The sequence below is a fragment of the Pelmatolapia mariae genome, linkage group LG5 (assembly GCF_036321145.2).
Source record: "Pelmatolapia mariae isolate MD_Pm_ZW linkage group LG5, Pm_UMD_F_2, whole genome shotgun sequence".
Lineage (NCBI taxonomy): Eukaryota > Metazoa > Chordata > Actinopteri > Cichliformes > Cichlidae > Pelmatolapia > Pelmatolapia mariae.
The window spans coordinates 18900399-18919947 of record NC_086231.1 but is presented as its reverse complement, the minus strand read 5'-3'; the positions used below and the strand labels follow the sequence as shown (position 1 = coordinate 18919947).

Genomic DNA, 19549 nt, shown 5'->3' with positions numbered 1-19549 from the left:
TTTCATGTTTTTCATTATATTCTCTTATTTTAAAGAGCGGAGGACAATTTCATTCATTTGGGAAAAGATTATAATTTTACTTTATCAACTATTGATCGTTTCAATGAAGACAAAGACATGACAGCTGTATTTTTAGACTAATGAGATTAATGAGACTAATGGCACATGATCCCAAAGAATTTCAGCAATGTCTTTGGACTGAAATTTATTTTAGGCGCTCCAGATTTGCTGGGTTGGCAATACTGCAGCAAGGCACAGGTCACAGGTGATTGGGGGGGTGTCCTACTATTTCTGTACAAATAGCTCACTTCACTTTTATTTATTTTCCCTTCTTTCTATTTCTATGGCTTTTTTACATTTCTATGAGTGTTTTTTTGTGTGAGTGTATGAAACTGTTCTTTGGAAATAAATGTGATGTCAAACCACTAAAATGACAGCAGCCTGTGTCATTTGTTGTAAGTAGTAAGTGAGTAAAGTTTGATTTTCTAACACTTTTCTAGACTTAGAACAGCCACAAAGTGCTTTAAAAAACATCACATGTTAAAGACATAGTGGTCACACATGAATCGAGTAAAATAACACAAAAACACAAACACTGTGCCTCTCTGAAAGGTTTCAAGCCACATTTACAAGGATACCACAGAGTGATGGGTATGAAGAGAGATCGCTAAGCTGTTCTATAATTGTACAGCTAAGGTTTGAAAGTGCAATCACCCTTAGCCTTCAGCATACAGAATCACAAGAGGGCCTGGAGAATAGGGGCGGAGCGGGTCAGTAATGTAGCTGGGGGGCCTTACCCTGTAAGGAAGCCAATGGAAAAGCTTTAAAAACGGGGTGATATGTGAAGACTTAGGTATAAGTGTGAGTTAGAAGCCTTAACAGCAGCCTTTTGGTTTGATTGGAGTCAGTTAATAAACGCTTTAGTTGGACAAGAAAACAGAGCTTTACAAAAATGTAGGCAGGAGGAAATGAAAGCATAGACAGGTATCACATAGTGATGGATTAATGTCATCTGTAGGTCAAATTTAAAAGTCTCAACACATTTACTTTATTTTCCGTTCCACATAAAAAAACAACAATAACAGTACAATTCAAAATTAACGCTACTTTCAGCTGCTCCCTTGTCACCACAGCAGGTAACGTGTTTGAGACTCAATCCCAAAGGACTGTTGGGGTGCCTGGGTCGTCGACCCAGAGTTCTGAGTGTTCATTATTATTGTACTTTGATTTTTGCCATTATTTATCATTTCTAGTCTTTTGGTTTCTTTGTCAGAGTTGTGCTTTCTGGTTTCTGTTCTGTTCCATAGTTACTGTATCGCTGTGTCAGTCTATGTCTCTGTTCCCTCTGTTGCAGTGTCTGCCTGTGAGTCTGTGCTATGTTTCCTGTTTTACTTTGAAAGTCTGTGTCTCATGTTAATGTGTCTGGTTGTGCTTCCTTTGTCTCGTTAGGCCTGAGTTGCCCCAGCTGTGTTTCCCTCCTGTTACCCATTCCCTGAATGCTCCCTCTGTGTATTTAAGCTCTGTGTTTCTCTGTGTCTGTGTCGTGAGCTACCCTCATCTTGCTGTGTAAGCTTATTTTGTATTCCTAGTTTTGTTACCCTTTTGAGTTTAGCATTAAATCTAAGTTTGAGTTCACGTTTTGCCTCTGAGTGTCTGCACTTTGGGTGCTCCTACTACCACTCCTGCCTGCACACAGCCTTCACATGACAAGGACATGTGTGTCACCAGCTGGAGTTAAACCAGTAACCTTTTGCTTGCTAAGCAAATGGGTAAATGTGTGGCACCACACTTAAGAGTAAGATTCAGTAATTAATAATTAAAACAGCAAACATTAATTAAAGGTCAAAAACAGTTGCTGCGACATTTATACTCTCTGGACATCAGACCAGAAAGCTGTGTGTTACTTGATGGGACTTTTAAGGAGGGGAAACAGTGTCAGGTTTCTACTAATTCTCTACTGATAGACCTTTAACACACTCTGAGGCTTAACTTTAACATTTCTAACCAATACTTAAGGGTCACAGCACACTCATGAAGCTACCCAGTGCCCAATATTTTGTTTTGCAGAGGCTCAGATGTAAAATAAAAATGGTAAATATATATATAAAGATATGTCTGCTGCCTGCTTTTCAACATGCTGTCAGCAGTTGCATGGAGGAACTATTTTCCTTCTACCAAACTATACCCACAAATCATATCACTGTGCAACATGTATGTGATTTGTAATTTGTTGGGGTGCTTGTTGGGGTGTCCTGTTCTGTTTGTATATGTGTGTTTTTGCTGCTGATACAACCAAATTTCCCCTTGTGGGACAATTAAAGGATTATTCTATTCTATTCTATTCTATTCTAACTCACGGGCCATAAGGCAAATGCAGTGGCCTGGTACTGAATCTATGCTGAGGTCTTCCTCATCAATAAAGGCTAAGAAGCCCCACACTCTGCCCTGACTGCTTCTTTTGTATGCTTTGATTTTAAAAACAGGGAAAAACACAGTAGGACCAGACATGAATGCAAGATACCAAGGGGACGAACTGGTATATATGTACAGGTTTACACGGGATTGTTTGCGGTGTGTTTGAGGACACTGAGGACACACACACACACACACACACACACACCTGGCCCATCATTTGTATTTTACACTCTCATTTTAGTGTCCCATTTCATGTCACATCTTCACTTTCACTGACTGTTTTTCTCCATATCATATTGCATTGCTGGATTTTTGACACTGCACTGAGTCAACAGGGGTTCGGATGCAGCCCTCTCATCTCGCTTTATCCTGCAGCTGAAAGTCAAACATTTAAAGGCAGACAGCTTTGTCTTAAGGCTGAGCCACTGCTGTTGACAAGTCAACTGTCTGTGTCTGAGCGAAGGAACGTCTTTGACAGCAGTACATCACCGTTTCTAGTTCCTCTCGTGCCATGGCTACGTGCCTTTGAAGACCTTGACATTGTACTTCCTAACGTGTCACGGTGCATTTGTCTTCAGGACAATAAACTTTCCATCGTCTGATCCACGGGTAACAGGTGATTAGATTTGTGTCTCTAGGTTTCTCAGGGCAAGCACTTGCGTTGTCTCGAGGGCGAGGATTTATTTTTAAACCCTTTCTTAAAATGGTCTTGTTGTGCTGCGTGCCCTGACAGATGAACTGAAGACAAGGAGCGGCTTGTAGCTTGACCTTCTCTTAAGTCCAGTATTTGTTTCCCATATGCGACAAGGAGAGGATCGTGTTATACGACGTGTAGTAGTTTGCATTCTTTCCTTGTTGAAAGATGACACTGAAGAAGCAAAGAAGGGAAGAGGGCATTAGGAGCCAAATATTGAGGACTTGACACTCGACAAAATAGGCCTATATATTCAATAGAAATGTGATACTCGACCTCTTGTGCTCCTCGGTGTGCTTATTTGGAAGAAACACAAATATAGCTGTCTCCTCAGCAATGCTCTCAGAGCTCAGCCATTTGTTACAGCCTCAAGTCTTATTGTGGAACGACCTTTGATATGAAACAACCGCCTCTTTGGTGGCCTGAGCCTCCCGAAGGACGCAAGAGCGCTTACTGAAATGGTATTAAAATGTGAGTCCAGATTTAAATGGAAAACGCAAAGAAAAGTAATTTTTTTATTGTTGCTTTTAAAGGTTTTCAGCATCTATGGGTCCATGTTGTGTTTATATGAAATGAAAATGTATTAGCTTCTAGCAGAAGAAGCTAAGAGATATGAGGTGATATCAGATAAATAAACACATTTAAAGGAAGACTAATTGCACTATTAATTAAAAAAAAGACAATATAATCAATTAGTTTTGCTCAACTTATCATTTCTAGTTTCTCAACTACTTTTAGTCTGATTATCTTATTTTATTTTATTCAGCTTTATGACTCCAGGCTGATTTCAGTTCAATCTAAGCCTATCTAGAAGCTTTTGCAACCATAATATTAATCTCAGGTCATTTCCCATTACCAGTGGGGTCACTATTCAATGTTCATAAAACCACTTCCCAAAAGGCTCCTTTCCCAAAGGATGTCTGAGATTCATGTCAAAACAAGGATATTTAAAATCAGACACCTGCAGTATGTACCATCCACATTAAATATGTTACTGATCTTGTTTTTCTTCACTGTGCTTTAATAAAATATTACAATATTACTTTAGCTTTCCTGTACTTTACTAGCTTTCCAGAATACTTCAGGTTTCTGTTGGGTATTCCATGATTTTCTTTTTATTAAAATAAAAGGCAATAATTTGAGATGTAGTGATGGTAAATGCCAAGACACTACTCGGGTTTAAGCATGAGGAGGAGTGTTGCTGTAGGTTGTGGGTCACTAATGGGTCTATTTTCATCACAAGACGCCGTGACATGGTGCAACATATGTGCTGGAGCACATAGAAAAACTGTAAGGTCACTACACTGTCAGTAACATTATCACCACAGGGAACACATTTGCAGTTATCATAACCTAAAGAACTTCTATGTGATAACAGGCAACAGTTGACAACCAGGTTATTGCGAGTGATGAAGCTGTACAGCCCACATTTAGACCACCACACACATAAAAGAGCATTTGAGTTCACTGTTATTAGGCTCTATATGTATTGTTTAACTTGTGCAGAGGTGCACCAAGTGTAAGTACACCTTTAAATCCTGACACATTTTCAGAAATGCGTCCGGAGCTCTCGAGCACTCCTACAAATATTTAAAAAAAATATCTGTTTAACTTTGATGACTGTAATGTCTCTGAATAACTAGCTTCATGTCTGCTTCTTTTGAGTTAAGCATTATTTAAAGCACACGACATAAAAGATATTCAACTGCTTGTGTGTTTATTTCTTGTCACGCAGTTGGTACATCAGACAAAAAAGCTCATATTGTGTGATTTCTTTGTTGTCCAATCCAGACTGCGGTTCATTCATGTCTCCTTGACCTTCAACACAAAAGAGAGAGCAACAAATTAATGTCAAATGGTTCTGTTAAGAGATCCACCGCCTTTGCAGAGCACCTTCATCATGACGATAAAACAGAATTAACAAAATTATTTTACCCTGACAATTTCACGGCTCTTTGCTCTCAGCTTGTTGACCTGCGACTCTGCAATGTCAGCGCGCTCCTGAGCTTCCTCAAGCTCATGCAGAACCTTCCTGTACCTGGCCAGGTGAGTGTTGACTTGCTCCTCCTGAAAAGTAGAAGTTAAGGCTATGATGTCACTCATCAGTTAAAAATAACTTTCATTAAATCTCTTGATGCACAAACAGTAATCCAGGTAAGGAAGTTAAATCTGTTTATCTGGATGCTTCTGGAGTTTTTAGTGGGAGAAACGTTCCAGATGAACAGAATCAACTTTCTGTGAACCATCGTAAAATAATTCTGCTTCCTGCTAAGTCCACTGCTGTCAACAGGGTCAAAAGTAAAGGTGTTACTTTGTCATGACGATCTGCTTTGCATGTGTTGAATATTTCACACTCACAGCTTTCTCAGACTGCCTCTTGTAGGATTTCACTTTCAGCTGCAGCTTGTCCACAAGATCTTGAAGTCGGGTAATACTCTTCTTGTCCTACTCAGCCTAGAGACAGCAGAGTCTGTCTGAAACTACCACTACAGAGACCTACTTCTTCTCTATCTGATTCATGAATGTCCTCAAAACAACTTCAGAGCACACAACATGCTCATCTTCCACAGTGAAGCCACTTCAGACACACACGAGGGACAACAACAAACAAATATGCATCAAACACTCACAACACACTGCAGACTATGTAAAGGGGATGTTTCAGTGCAGCGCAAACACCGACATCTCTGTCAACCCATCTGCATATGCAACTGCACATGCAGGAGTTCCTGATCTCTTCAGTTTTTCAAAGTGAAAATCTGTTGAACAGCTCTAGTAATTCCACACAATTAGCATAGATATAAACACATAACTGTGTGTATTTATAGTTGCAACCAGAGAGTTTAGTTTCAGCGGTGGTGTACTCTTTATCACATCAGTTCGTCAACTACTGTTGGAGCCACAGACTCTTCATATAATGGAGATTATTGCCCTCTAGGGGTGTAATGCATATTCTACACCCAGCTTGTCCCTGGCAGCATAAATTATAAAACTATACGTGATGATCACTCATCACTTTCTTATTTAATTAAAAATTTTGGGATTTTATGCCAGAAAACACATTTCTGTTTTGTTGCATCCTACCTGATAAGTCAGCTCCTTCACTTTATGTTCATACTTGCGGACACCCTTCACAGCCACAGATCCACGTTTCTGCTCCGCCTAAACCTCCGCCTCCAGCCCCCGAACCTTTCCAGCCACAAGCCCAGATGTTTTTTATGGTAAAAAAAAAGTGATATTTTATAACATTTTATGAACTTTTTTCCTACACAAAACAGTTCAGTGAAATAAACAGAGCCCACCTTTAGTTTTAAGTGTGTTTGGGGTACCACTTCTACAACTTTTATCAGAGTAGTTTCTTAAATGATCTCATATCCAAAGTGAGGAACTACAGTAAAGTAAAAAAAATTAAATAAAAAAATGACGCCAAAAACAAAACACTTTTTTTTTGCAGCAAACAAACCCTCACGTCTAGTCTCTAGAGCTGCTTCTTGCCGCCTTTCGTGGAAGATCCATGATGGTTTCGTGGGCCAGTTTCAGATCTCCCTCGAGGTTTCTTTTAGCTCGCTCAAGATCCATACGGAGCTTCCTTTCTTGCTCCAGTGTACCTTCAATCTTGTGCATTCACGCACACAGTAATTAGTGCCAGCTTCAATATATAAAAACTTAGTACTGCACTTGTGGTAATTCAAACAAATATAGAAACTCACATCGTCCACTTGCTGCTCCAGCTTGGTCTTAGCCTTCGTCAGGCTGTTAACTTTGTCTTCCTCTGCCTGCAGGTCATCGAGGGTCTGCTGATGGGCCTCTTGGAGGGCTTTCTTTTTTTTGGTCAACTTGGCAATGGACACATCTTAAGCAGCCAGTTCCTCTGTGAGACTTTTAACCTAAAATGTTAAGTGAATAAAATCATTATAGCATGCAATTTCTACTAAACAACTGAAATGAGGCACAAACCTTGTTCTCAGTGGCATGTTTCTCCTTTTCCACCTTTTCCGCCATGGTCAGCTCCAAGTCATCAATGTCTTTCTTCAGCTAAGAGCACTCACCCTCCAACTTCCTCTTCTTTGCAGTCAGCTCAGCGTTCATTTCCTCCTCATCCTCCAGTCTCTCGGCTGTCTCTTTGAGTTTGGCCCCGAGCTGGATTTTTGCTTTAATGAGCCCCTCACACCTTTCCTCTGCATCAGCGAGGGTTTCACCCTTCTGTACATGCAAAAAGGAAATGATACAGTCAACTGTAAAAAATCAAGTTACAGAAAAATGGAGGCTCCAGTTCTCTTTAACATACACTCTGAATTTGGATCTGCAAGTCATTCTTCTCCTGTACGAGAGTAACCATCTTTTCCTCCAGTTTTTTCCTCTTAGCCAGAGCCTTTGCTGGGTTCTCCTTGGACTTTTCAAAGTCCTCTTTGATTTGTGCCATCTCTTTCTCTGCCTCTGCACTCCTGAGAAGTCGCTTTATTCTAAAGTACAGCTTCATCCACGGTCAGGTTTTGACATTCATGAATGCATGGATGTTGTACTGGATGGTGTAAATGGATTCTCTGTGGAGACAGAGTACAGGACATTTTTCTTTTATTGCTCCAACTGAATAGGAAAAAATTACTGCTGTCTCCCAGATTTTAAAAAAAGAAAACTGCACTGCAATCGTTTCTTAACTCAAAAATTACATTTTGCGAGAACATTAAGTTCAGCATCTACCTGTTCAATAACATGTTCCTAGAGGCCTCCTGCACTCTGACACACAGCTTTGTTGTCTATTAAAGACCTTAAACTATGTGACTAAGAGTAAGAATGATTCAGAATAATGCAGAAGCTCTGACAAATCCTCCATTTACCATGTGGTAGCCTAACAAGATGCTTTTATCTACCATAAAACTGAAGGAGTTACAGTCAGCTGTTGTACATTACCCATGACATCGTCAACATTTTTCATTACATTTTTGGGTTCAGTCAATGTAAAGTCAAACCGAGTTTAGGAGGTGGAGAGCCCTGAGACAAAAAAGTAAACGTGACAGGCTGGAGGGCAAGCTGGGCAGAACTAATGTTTATGAGCGGCACCATTGTTTGTTGTTGGTCTGCATATGGAAGACTGTTAATGCTTGCATATGGTTAAATGCAAGAAAAACTGGTCATAAATACTATTGTTTACTGTATAAGTTCTAATGCAGATTAGCCATTTGATTTAGCACTTTTAAAAAAGCAATATCTTTTACTCTTGTGTGTACAATCGTTAGAGTGAATTACATAATTTGAGCATTTAAAAATACTCAAGTAAATATTGTGCTACAAAGCTTATGCACTGCTACTGATGTGTTAAAAAAGGTTTGGATTGGTTAATGTTCGCAGATGTGCGATAACAAACGTAATTTGTATTTTGGTTTTTTGGTTTGTATTTAAAGGTTTTTCACCTGTGGCTGACTATTGCCGAAAAGAAGATTAAAGAAAAAAGGGAAACAAAAGATCTGCCTGGTCATTGAGTGAAATCCAGTTAAACACCTGTGGTAGATGCATCAATCCCTTTCAAGCGGGGAAGCTGCACAAACATAAAGAGCTTGACAGTCAAGGTTAAGCAAAAACTTATTTAAAATTTTGCCATTATTATATTAAATATTATCTATTTTGATACTTTGAAAAGAAAAAATGTTGGATTTTGTCAGAAATGTGATTGTTCCAGCATTCAGAGCCTGCTGGACTGAACTATGTAACTAGGAAATAGCGACTTTTTATTGCAATCACACCAAAATACTTAGAATTCACAGACTCATGAAAACTTTAATTTTTTCATTTTTTTCATTCAAGTTTTTCATTTAAGTATTTAAGAAAATGAATATTACCCTGAAAAGAGCCGACACTGTCTGGAAGGAACTGCCCTTCTTCTTCCCACCACCCACATAGCAAAATTGGTATGGCCTGGATCTGGTCCACACAACGTGCTTACACATGGCCCACATACCGCAAAGAATGACGGCCCTTTGGTGGCCCAGATCTGGTTTGCCAGAGGTGGCCCACACATGGGCCAGCACAAGGCCAGTTGCAGACAAACTGCTGGCCCTGTGCTGGCCCAGAACAGTTTCAGCTCTGGCCCCAGATGTCAGCCTAATGTGTACTTTAATCAAGCCATGTAATACCAACATGTGCCGGAACATTATAGTGCAAAAGTAACACGACGAAGCTCTGTTCAGACAGTGATTCTTATGCCATGGTATATGGTATGGTATGTCATCTGGTTGACATACCACATACCATGCCAGCAGTGCCGGCTTGACAGCAGATCCAGGCCAGACCTGTCTGCTATGTGGGCACCCTTTTTTCCACCTTTTGCACCTGTAAAGTACATTTTGCAAGCTGATATGTAAATAATGCGAAGCAATAAATGCAATAGTCTTTCCGCATACCTTAAATTTTGTAGATACATGAGTTTATATAAAAAAGCACTACCTTCTGCCTACACATGAGGTGCAAACAGCAAAGCCAGCTGCTTTGTGAAAGACTTCTGCTGTACCACAGAGTCATTCAGGGGGTCTTTGTTCTTCTCCAGCCAGCCAATGACATTGTAGTCAACAGTACCAGCATAGTGCACCAGGGAGAAGTGGGCCTCAGCTTTGCCTTTGGCAGTCTTTGGTTTCTGGAAGGGGGCACTTTTGCCAACATGCTGGTCATAGAGTTTGTTCTTGAAGGTTATGTCTGTTGCCTTGGGGAACATGCACTCTTCTTCAAGGATGGAGAAGATACCCATCGGCTGCCATGATGAAAGAAGCATAAAAAAACAGTTTCATGTTGTTTTCTACTGTTTTATGTGTGCAAATAGACAGCACACGGCTCACCTTCTCAGTAAACTCAATGCAGGCAGCCAAGTCCATACCAAAGTCAATGAACTCCCATTCAATGCCCTCTTTCTTGTACTCTTCTTGCTCCAGGACAAACATGTGATGGTTGAAAAACTATTGCAGTTTTTCATTAGTGAAGTTGATGCACAGCTGTTCCAGGCTGTTGAACTGAAAAGGGGGAAAAGTGTCAAAGTTTGTGTGTTGCTGTTCTGTGCAGTATGAAGAAATGACGTTTGTACTTTACTTACATCAAAGATTTCAAACCCAGTGATGTCCAGGACAAATATGAAAAAATTTCTTGGCTGCTTTGTATCCAGGATGTCATTGATTCTGACAACCATCCACAAGAACATTTTCTCATAGACAGTCTTGGACAGAGCCATCACTCTATTATTAACCTAAGAAATAAGAGTTTGGTCTGATTATACTGCAGAAGAGGATTTTTTTTAAATATATAAATTACCGTTTGCTCATAGACCACTTTTTAATTACCTGTGGCACAGTTTGACCTTTGACCACCATTTCACTGCCAACCTGTACTCTTGGGTAACAGAAAGCCTTCAGCATATTGGCAGAGTTCAGGCCCGTGAGGTAGGTATGTATCAGCCTCTGATGGAAACAAAAACCAAAAACAAAAAAAGATGATGTTATCCAACACGTTTGTGTTTTTCTTTTTAAATTGGCAAGTGTATCACACATTTCTACATCACATCACATCATTTAACTTGCATTTTACATTTCAAGTTTCCATTTCCATTTCGTTTACATTTCGCTTCAGACACTGCGACTGTTGCAAGGTGTTGGATGACACGCTTAGTGTTGACAGTCTTTTCTGCACCAGATTCTGGAAAATGAAACACACATGCAATGGTGTAAATCTGACATAATACAGTGCAGAAATTACCAATTAGATCACTTAGAGTTGTTTCAGTCCAAAACAGATGTCTTTCATTAAAACTTAAGTAATCATGATTGACTGATTCTCACGATGTGTGGGAAAATGTAATTTAATACAACTTGTGTTATTGAATTCATTTATTATAAGCTGCCGCATTACATCATTATAAATTCATTCTTCATTATAAATTCATATGTATTTATAGGCACCATCGCCATGAAGGGGAAGTACACAAGACATTATGTAGAATGTAAAATGTAGAATTTCTATGGGTTGTTACTTTAATGGAGTTGCTGATCAAAGGGTTTATTACCTGACAGGCATTATCAGAGATGGAGAAGATGTGGGGTGGAGCCTCAATCCTCTTCTTGCCCCAACCATTGCATCATACACCAGGAGCCACTGGCAGGGGTTCGCAGAACAGCCCAGAGTAGGTCTGTTTGAGAAGCACGAGATCATATAAATGACAAGAAATAAAAGAAGCCCAAACATTATGAAGACCTACACGTCAGATACATAAAACAGATCTCATAACAACGGTACACATCAAAGTGGAATATACTGGATGGCTCTCATTGTCACTTGTAGGTGGTGGGAGAAATGAGCAGGTATAAAGACTTTGAAGGGACAAATGGGTCTGGCCATAACAATTTGCATTTCTGGCATCTCTGAAGCAACCAACATGTTAGCAGGTGTGAGTGAGGGGTTGTATGTGCCAGAAGTCTGATTTGTGGTGTATTCACATCCAGACATTTAAATCCAGGTGGCTGCTGATATATCACTGACAAAAACCTCTAGGCACCTTCAGAAATCTTGTCAGCATGTAAGGCAGGGGTGGTCATAATTATTCAGCCTTCAGCAAACATACATGTCTCTCCACAAACTAAAGTTTTGTGTTTCATTTTAAATGGGTCTTATGTAGATCATCCATGCTCCATAGCGCTCTTTGAGGTTATACAGCACAGCAGGCTCACTGAGGTGGGTCATAGTGTCAGGGTCCCTGTGCCTACCCGGTCGGCTCAGTACGGCTACATATGTTTGTTTTCATTTTTGTTCCTTGTTTTGTACCTCTCCCTTCCTCTCTCTCCCTCTTCCCTCTGCCTGGGCGGAGCTCACCTGTGGGCTCCTGCCCTTGGCCCACGCACCTGGTCGCAATCACGCACCTGTGGCTCATCACCTGAGAGTGTTCCAGCTCCTTTTTAAGATGGCAGCTCTGTGTTTCTCGTCGCTGGACCGTTGCCGACCCTCGTCAGTGTAACCCCAGCTCAGTTCTCTCTAGAGTGTTTCTCAGCGATCTTCCTTTGTAATCCCTTCGTGTCTCTGAGTACAGATTCCCTGGACCAAACCTTGTGTTTCCCGAGCGATCGAGTGTGCGTGGAGTGTGAAGAGGAGCGTGAGGCGTGGACGGAGTGTGTGTGGACCTTCAGCGTCTTTCCCCATTTGTGTGTGGATCCCCGGAGCCTGGCTTTCCCCTCACCTTTGTAAATAGATCACCTGGTGTTGCTGTAATAAAGAGTCTGTGCTTTCAAAACTTAGAGCCTGCGCGTGAGTCCGTTCAGTCCCTTTGTGACAGATAATGGCTGTGTCCTAAAACTTATCGAACTTTGGAGGGTTCACTGGGAAGACTTCATCTTCTTTCACAGTGAGAGTCTGCACACAATTTGAGCAAAACGTATTCAGATGTTTCACATGTCTATTTTACTGCATGCTAAAAGTGTACAGTACAAACAATTCCCACGGAGTTTAGAATCAGCTTTCTGGGATTTCCATACCCAGATTATTGAATATGCATCAAAACATGTACATACCTTCCCACCCTGAATTTCAGCTGTGGCTTTGCTACCCTCCTTCTTCACAATTCTCCCCTTTAAATACATGTCAATGGGCTCCGACACAAAATAAGCCGTTTTGGCATCAAAGGGAGTGTTTTGAGCCTCTATTCTCTCCTTTTCAGGTTTCTGGAGGTATATGGCTGCTGGGCCAAAACGCTCCATGTGTGGGTCGACTTGTTGAACACTCGCTGTCAAGATAAAAAAGTAAAATTCAATTAATATTTACGGGCACTTAATTGACTCAATAATAAAAAAAATTGTATGTGTATTTAAAAGATTCCTAATTTGTTGGTAGCTGCATGGATACCCTTTACCTTTGCTGTCAGGTGCAGTTGCTGTGTGGGTACCTCAAAGGGCAAATCTAAATTAAAAATAGAACAATATCAAAAACTGCTATTTTTTTCATCTGAGAAAAGCCAGCAGAAGAACTAAAAAGCTCATCTAATTAACTGGAACCACAGTTCACTCCACTGTGTGAGCGAGGACTCACCTCTGTTGGCAGCCTATCATTCCAAAGCTTTCATGGAGGTTGGGGGTGCTTCTTTTATACTGAAATCTCTGGCCACCATGTATCACCTCCTTCTTGGGTCACTGCGCTTCTCTTAGAAGAATGATAGCAGATTGCTTCCTAACCTCATCATGTCAGTCTATCCTCCAACACAGAAAAACAAACAACTCAACAATTCCTCACAAAAAAGCGACCAGTAAATAACTGAAGGGGTTGTTTATGCATTATCATACCTAAACCTGAAAGGAAGAATGAATTCATGTATGCTGCATTTCTACAGGCTTTCATGAATTCATAAAAAATGTAGAAATAATTAATGACAGTCTTTGTATACATATGACAGATTACATTGTCAGCACAGGGAACAGCCACGCCATTAAAACACATTTTTGGCAGAGAAATTGTTTCAAACATCTCTTAAGCAAAGGCCCAAGTATTAAGCAGAAGCTAATTTGAGATCACTTTATGGTCCATTATCATGATGTGCTTTCTCTTTAAAGAAAGAGAACACCTAAGCTCTGTATTTCTGACTGTTAGTACAGTAACTAGGTCACAAACACATCACGTTCAATTGCTTTAAGTTCTTTCATGGTAAGTAGAGATCTTTGCAAGTCTGGTATCGTTTCTGTTCTGCGCAGCGAGTTTGCTAAGTGCATGCTTAGCACTGATTGTAGTTTGTGTTTGAGGCTCTGATGCTGCAAACACTGATGGTACTATGAGAAAAATGGCAACTGTTGAACTCCTGTGTGGTTACATGTGGTTAATTTATTCAAAGAAGAAAATCAAATTCATAGTGAATCACAATGACAATGATGGTCATACAAGCCGGATTAGCTTTGAGAATTTCAGTCAGAAAAATCTTTAAAAGCATAAAAATTGCTGAAATTATAAATTAAAGTTTTGATGATTATTATGCACTTAAAGAAAACTGTGCACCTGATACTTCAACATTATAGTATTGTGGGATGGTCTGTATCGTACTGGACCAGCCAGTGCTGTGAACAGGGTGAAACACGGTATTAACAAACAAGAGGAGGGCAGGAGGTTGGGAAATCCCAATTTTTTTGTTGTTTTGTTTTTAAGCGTTCACCCGCATCCACTTCATTGCTTTATAGATAGAAAAAGCACCAAGTAATCAACAGTGAATATTTGTCTTAATGAAAACAAATGAACAACTTGTTCACATGGCAGAGCACCTGTTCGCCTTTGGTAAACAATCTATCTTGGCTTCAAGGAGTCCGAGTTATTTTTGAACTACTAATGAGGAAAATATTCCCCTGTGTGTGATAAATGAGACATCTCTGTGCAGGATTTTGGCAGCACACTGACAATTTTGCTTCTGTGTGTTCATTTATTCTTAAGTGACAAAAAATTGAAATCAGTAGAGCAGACAGAGAGTGAGGAAAGGAGAGATTAAGGCTGATTTATAGCTTACTTGGACTGATACTGAACCTTTCTTAGTCGCCTTTTGGAAAGTTCAGGTAAGTTAAATACCTAAAAAAAATGGAGCGTCACATGTTTTGTTAAATGCACTACCAGTGTCTGCATTTCCTTGTGTACCACATGCCTTTTGTTACTGACATTGCCGACAGATGGATGATGCAAAGATGTTTTGGTGCTGACTGCAGTGTGTATGATTTCCTTTTTAGAATCATGAAATATATACCAGCCTCCTATAAATAACAGATGGGGCACACTTTTCTGCTCTTAGGGTTGTTAGTAAAAGGTTTTGAATATGTAACAATGTCTTTATGAGTCTTTTGCATCACTGTAGGGTCCACTCTTCAGAACATTGCTTCTAGACTTTGACTGGACCATTACAACTTCTTTTTCAGTAATTCTGTCATAGGTTTACTTGTGTGCTTGGGATTATTGCCCTGTTGTAGAACCACACAATGTTTTTGACGGATGCTCTTCAGTATCATTTTGCTTATCATGTCAGAGCTGTGCTGAATGTACCTACTTCTGCCTTTAGCTGTCTGTCCAAAAGCTAGAGCTATTTTGACCAAGCTTTGGCTGTGAGACTGATGACTGAATATTTGTCTCTAGAATACTTTGGTAAACATCATCACCCCTGTACCATATAAGGTGTTGATACGCTACGTCACCAGACATCTCCACTATGGACTCCTCTCTGCAAAAGACATTTTTCCTAAAGTGTTCTGCTTTGTTCATATGCAACATTGCAAACTCTTTTTACAGAGGTGAAGCTTTCTTCTGGTAACCCTTCCAAAAAAGCCAAGCTTGCTCATGTTTGCAGATGACACTGTGATGTGAATTGAGCAGCTCAAAGAGAGAGAGAGAGGTGGAGGTAGGAGGTAGCAGTGAGTCCAGCCTGCTTAATACAAATTCCACTATCAATTTTTGGATAGGATTAATTTACATATTTGTTTTTGATGGGCAAAAGTATTTTGTGTGAACTCTCATCAAGCTCTAAGGCCAACAGATCCGCAATCAGATCCGCCTGTTCTCTCTCATTCTGTAATGGATAAATGCAGCTGCTCCCACATCCTCATTCATTACAAAGTGCATAACAGTTTTTCCTGACTAATTACATTTTATTTAAAAGGACTTTTATAGGAATATTACACTCACTTTAGCCCGATAAGCTTTGGATGGTTTAGAATTTGAAATCATTCTTATTTAGGTAATATTTAGCTCCCTAGTTCTCCTTAGTTCTTCTGAAACAAACATTTTATCTCCTCTCCCTTAAAGGCTACCATCCTACTTTAAACCAACTTTCTGCTGATTTTAACAACGAAAAAGTCCAGGTGAAAAAGTCATCCTCGTAGGACAAGCTTCCACCACCCTTCACACACATACAGATCCAAGAGTTAAAAAAAACTACAAGAAACCGAATGTTTCAAGCTCTTTGACGCTTGAGATTTTGGCTAACAGGAATTTATCAGATTTCATCATTTGAAAGTTTGGCCAAGTTTAATTTGATGTTCCACCATTGTATATTTGACAAAAAATTACAAAAAACATAACTGGTCTGACTTTGCAGTAACGCACACAACTATAGAACAGAGAGCAATGATAGTAAGCATGGAGGAAATGTAAGTCATGTGGCTGTTGATTATGATTTGTTACTTTGTAAATGAACTCCTTTAGTACAGTTGCAAAAGAGATGAGCATCAGATTCAAGTGCTTGAAATGCAGGGCTTAACCCACAATCTGGGAAGCTGTATAAACTGGAAGATAGTTAAGTCTATGTGCAACCAACTAGAAATGTTTAGTGATGAAAGTAACTTAGGAACGTAATACGGCAGTGTAGATAAATCTTGTATATGTAATTCAGGTGTATAAATGTTGTATAAAACGTAATAAATAAACATTTTTTCATGTTGATGTATTTTTAATACTAATCAATTCTATTTTCTACAGGTAGATGGGTCTCTGCATACACATAATTTTTCAGTTTTTTGCTACAATTTCATGTTTACATGATTCCTGTAAATCTATTCCACTGTGCCAAGGTTTTTTCTAATATGGGAAAATCTGCAAATAACATTCATGTGGATTGTTTCCTTTTTTGTGTGTATTATTTATTTATTTTTTACTATATTCTTTTTAAAACATTTGAAAAAAGTAGTTTTGCACCTGCAGTCTCTCTTACTCTTCCAGCTTTGTCAGTTAGCACTTCATGAGTCGTTGCTCCATCTCTCCATGTCTTCTTTTTTTTCTCTTCTCCTTCTGCCCCATTCCTGTGTAGATAATTAAAAAACAGCATTAGTTCGTTGCTTTTATTAATTACCTTTAAACTTTTAGGGGGAAAACTCACATGGCAATGGGATTTTGTGATAAGTAGTTATTAAATATTTCTTACTCAATTAAGTTTACATGTATCATTTGATTTGTGAGGATCACATTACTGCCTGTGGAAAACAACCTTGGCTGTGGTCAGAAAAAAGACAGCAAAGGTTTCATTAAAGGTTCTGCTGAGAACTATGGAAAACAGCATGGGTGTTTTTAAGCTTGACAGGAGAGGCAGCTGGTGCTTTTGAGATACATAATAGAGTTTATACTGGGTGCACTACATCAGTGAACTCTTAAATTATACTTGTCTGATGACCATGCAGGTTTCATTTCAATCCAGATGTTCCCCAGTATTCATTTAAATATGCTTAAAGTTCAGTTCAAGGTGATCTAGAGCAATTCCCAACATTCAAAAATCACAGTAAACCAGTGAAATATCTTTACAATCTATTACAATTACAGTTCACATAAAAAAGCAAGACTGGAAATTCTACCAAATTTCTCAGAATAATGCATGCAATAAATAATCCGTATGAAAGCTGAATAGCATATAGAAAAATCTGAAAATATGTCATACCATATTTTAAGATAGTTCCAAGGGACTGTCCCCGGTTTTCCCATCTTCTGTCCAATGCAAGCTGGTACAGATTCAAGCATCACCCTGTGACCTGAATAAAACATTTTGTATAATAATAATAATAATAAAAAAGACTAAAATAAAAGAATAAATTATTTTTAGGTAAATGCAAGCTCTCAGTGAAAGCTGGTGAAGCAGTGTAATGTTAAGAGACCAGAAGATGATCATGATGGTGATGATGACAGAGAAGCCGGTAACATGACCAACATGTTTGCACCTTTGCAACTCGAGGCATATAAGATGCAAGTGACTACCACTCATGTGGCAGTCATTAACACTGCCAGGAAATGAGTGCATCCCAAACTACTACTGTTTTAATAACCAGACCTTGCTCTTTAAAAAAAAGAAAGAAAAAAAAAGATGCGGCCCAAAGGTTAGCAATACAAATTTGTAATTCAGTTTCTTTTTCAAAAAATCAGGAATAGTCGATTCATTTGCATAACGATGATGGAAAATTTCATCTGCATGAAGCCATTAGCTTCCAAAATATCAAGTGTGAGTAACAAGTGTAACTGTTGGAGACAGCTTAACAGTCACACCCAGGCACTCTCACACTTGTCACCTTCTCACGCCCTAATACCAGAGCCCTACTGCAAGATGGGTACTGCCAAGTCAAAATCTCAGACCTAATTTTAACAAAGAAAAACCACGCCAACAACAAAACTCTTTGTCATCAAAAAAGGTCACAGTCAGTGCTCCTTGCAGCTATATTTGAGTACCACTTATTATCAGCATGCACTGAAAGATTAAAAGACAATATTAAAAATATAAACGCTGCATAACAACACAGCATTATTAAGAGAGTTTAATAGACAAATACTTTTCTTAATGAAATAATAACACATTCTTTAGTAATTGAGTTCCAGGCTTTGCAATTAATGGCGTCAAAAACCCCCCAAATCCTCATTCTGCAATCTAAAGCATTAGTCATAGAAATCTTTTAAATGCTTTACACATACACAAAATATGCCACACAACAATCTGAATGGCTGCCATAATGCAACATACAAAATATAACTCTACCACATGGCTAAAAAAATCACTCCACTGACCTTAGGTTTTCACATGTAACTAAAAATGACAAAACACAGGTAAAACACTGTTCTACACATCAGAATATTACATTAAAACTGTTATACACTAACATGAAAATAAAAGTGCAACCAAAATGCTTAAAGGATTAAATTAAACTGTACAATACTTACAGTGTTGTACATTTGAACACAAGCACAAGGATGCTTCTTTGTGTTCAGCCACCAGACTGGAATGTTACCCAGCACTCACCTTGGTTTATTATCCACAGCCCAGCTGATACTCTTTGACAAATGAAGAAGGTGTCAGGCGTAGATCAAAGTCCATTAAAATACAATAAGCCTGCTAGGTATGTAGCATTTGACTTTAGTATCAACATAAGCCTGATGCTATATTTGAGTTTTGCCCTAATAAGACAGAAGATTTCAGAGCAGGTATCGTGTAACACATGTTTATTGAAGACAGAGGCTCATTATATCTTGTGGGTAAGTGCTTTAGAATGTCTTCTTCTTATTCACTGCTGTAAGTTGATCTTCTTTCCAGGGAAACAGTGCCCAATGGCTTTCTACCCACACTTAATTGTGCCGGCTGTGTTCCATAGTCTTGGCAAAAATGTCTGCATGCTTGCCATCCTTGACAAAAGCCTCAACAACCATCTAACAAACAATATGGAATTGAATGCCCTAAACAATGTTAACTCACTGCACTTAGATTCACAGGAAAAATCCACGATGAGGTCATTTTTCAAACATAAAGGAAGAAGAACTGGTACTCTGCTGCTCTACTTTTAGGGATTGTCTCAGTCTCCCTTGTGTATCCCTTAAGAACAAGACTAAGAACAGCTGTTGGCACTGTTGTAAAATGTAATGCCTTGGCAATCCTTCCTTTTCTTTAAAGCTTTTTGGCACTCATTTTATTTTATAATAATTTCTGACTTGTAAGGC

General features: G+C 39.2%; 1 pseudogene; it reads right to left on the bottom strand.

Annotated features, from left to right (window-relative positions):
* Window positions 1-4912: 4912 nt before the first annotated feature.
* LOC134628021 (myosin-4-like) lies at window positions 4913-12831 on the bottom strand (annotated as a pseudogene).
* Window positions 12832-19549: the final 6718 nt, after the last annotated feature.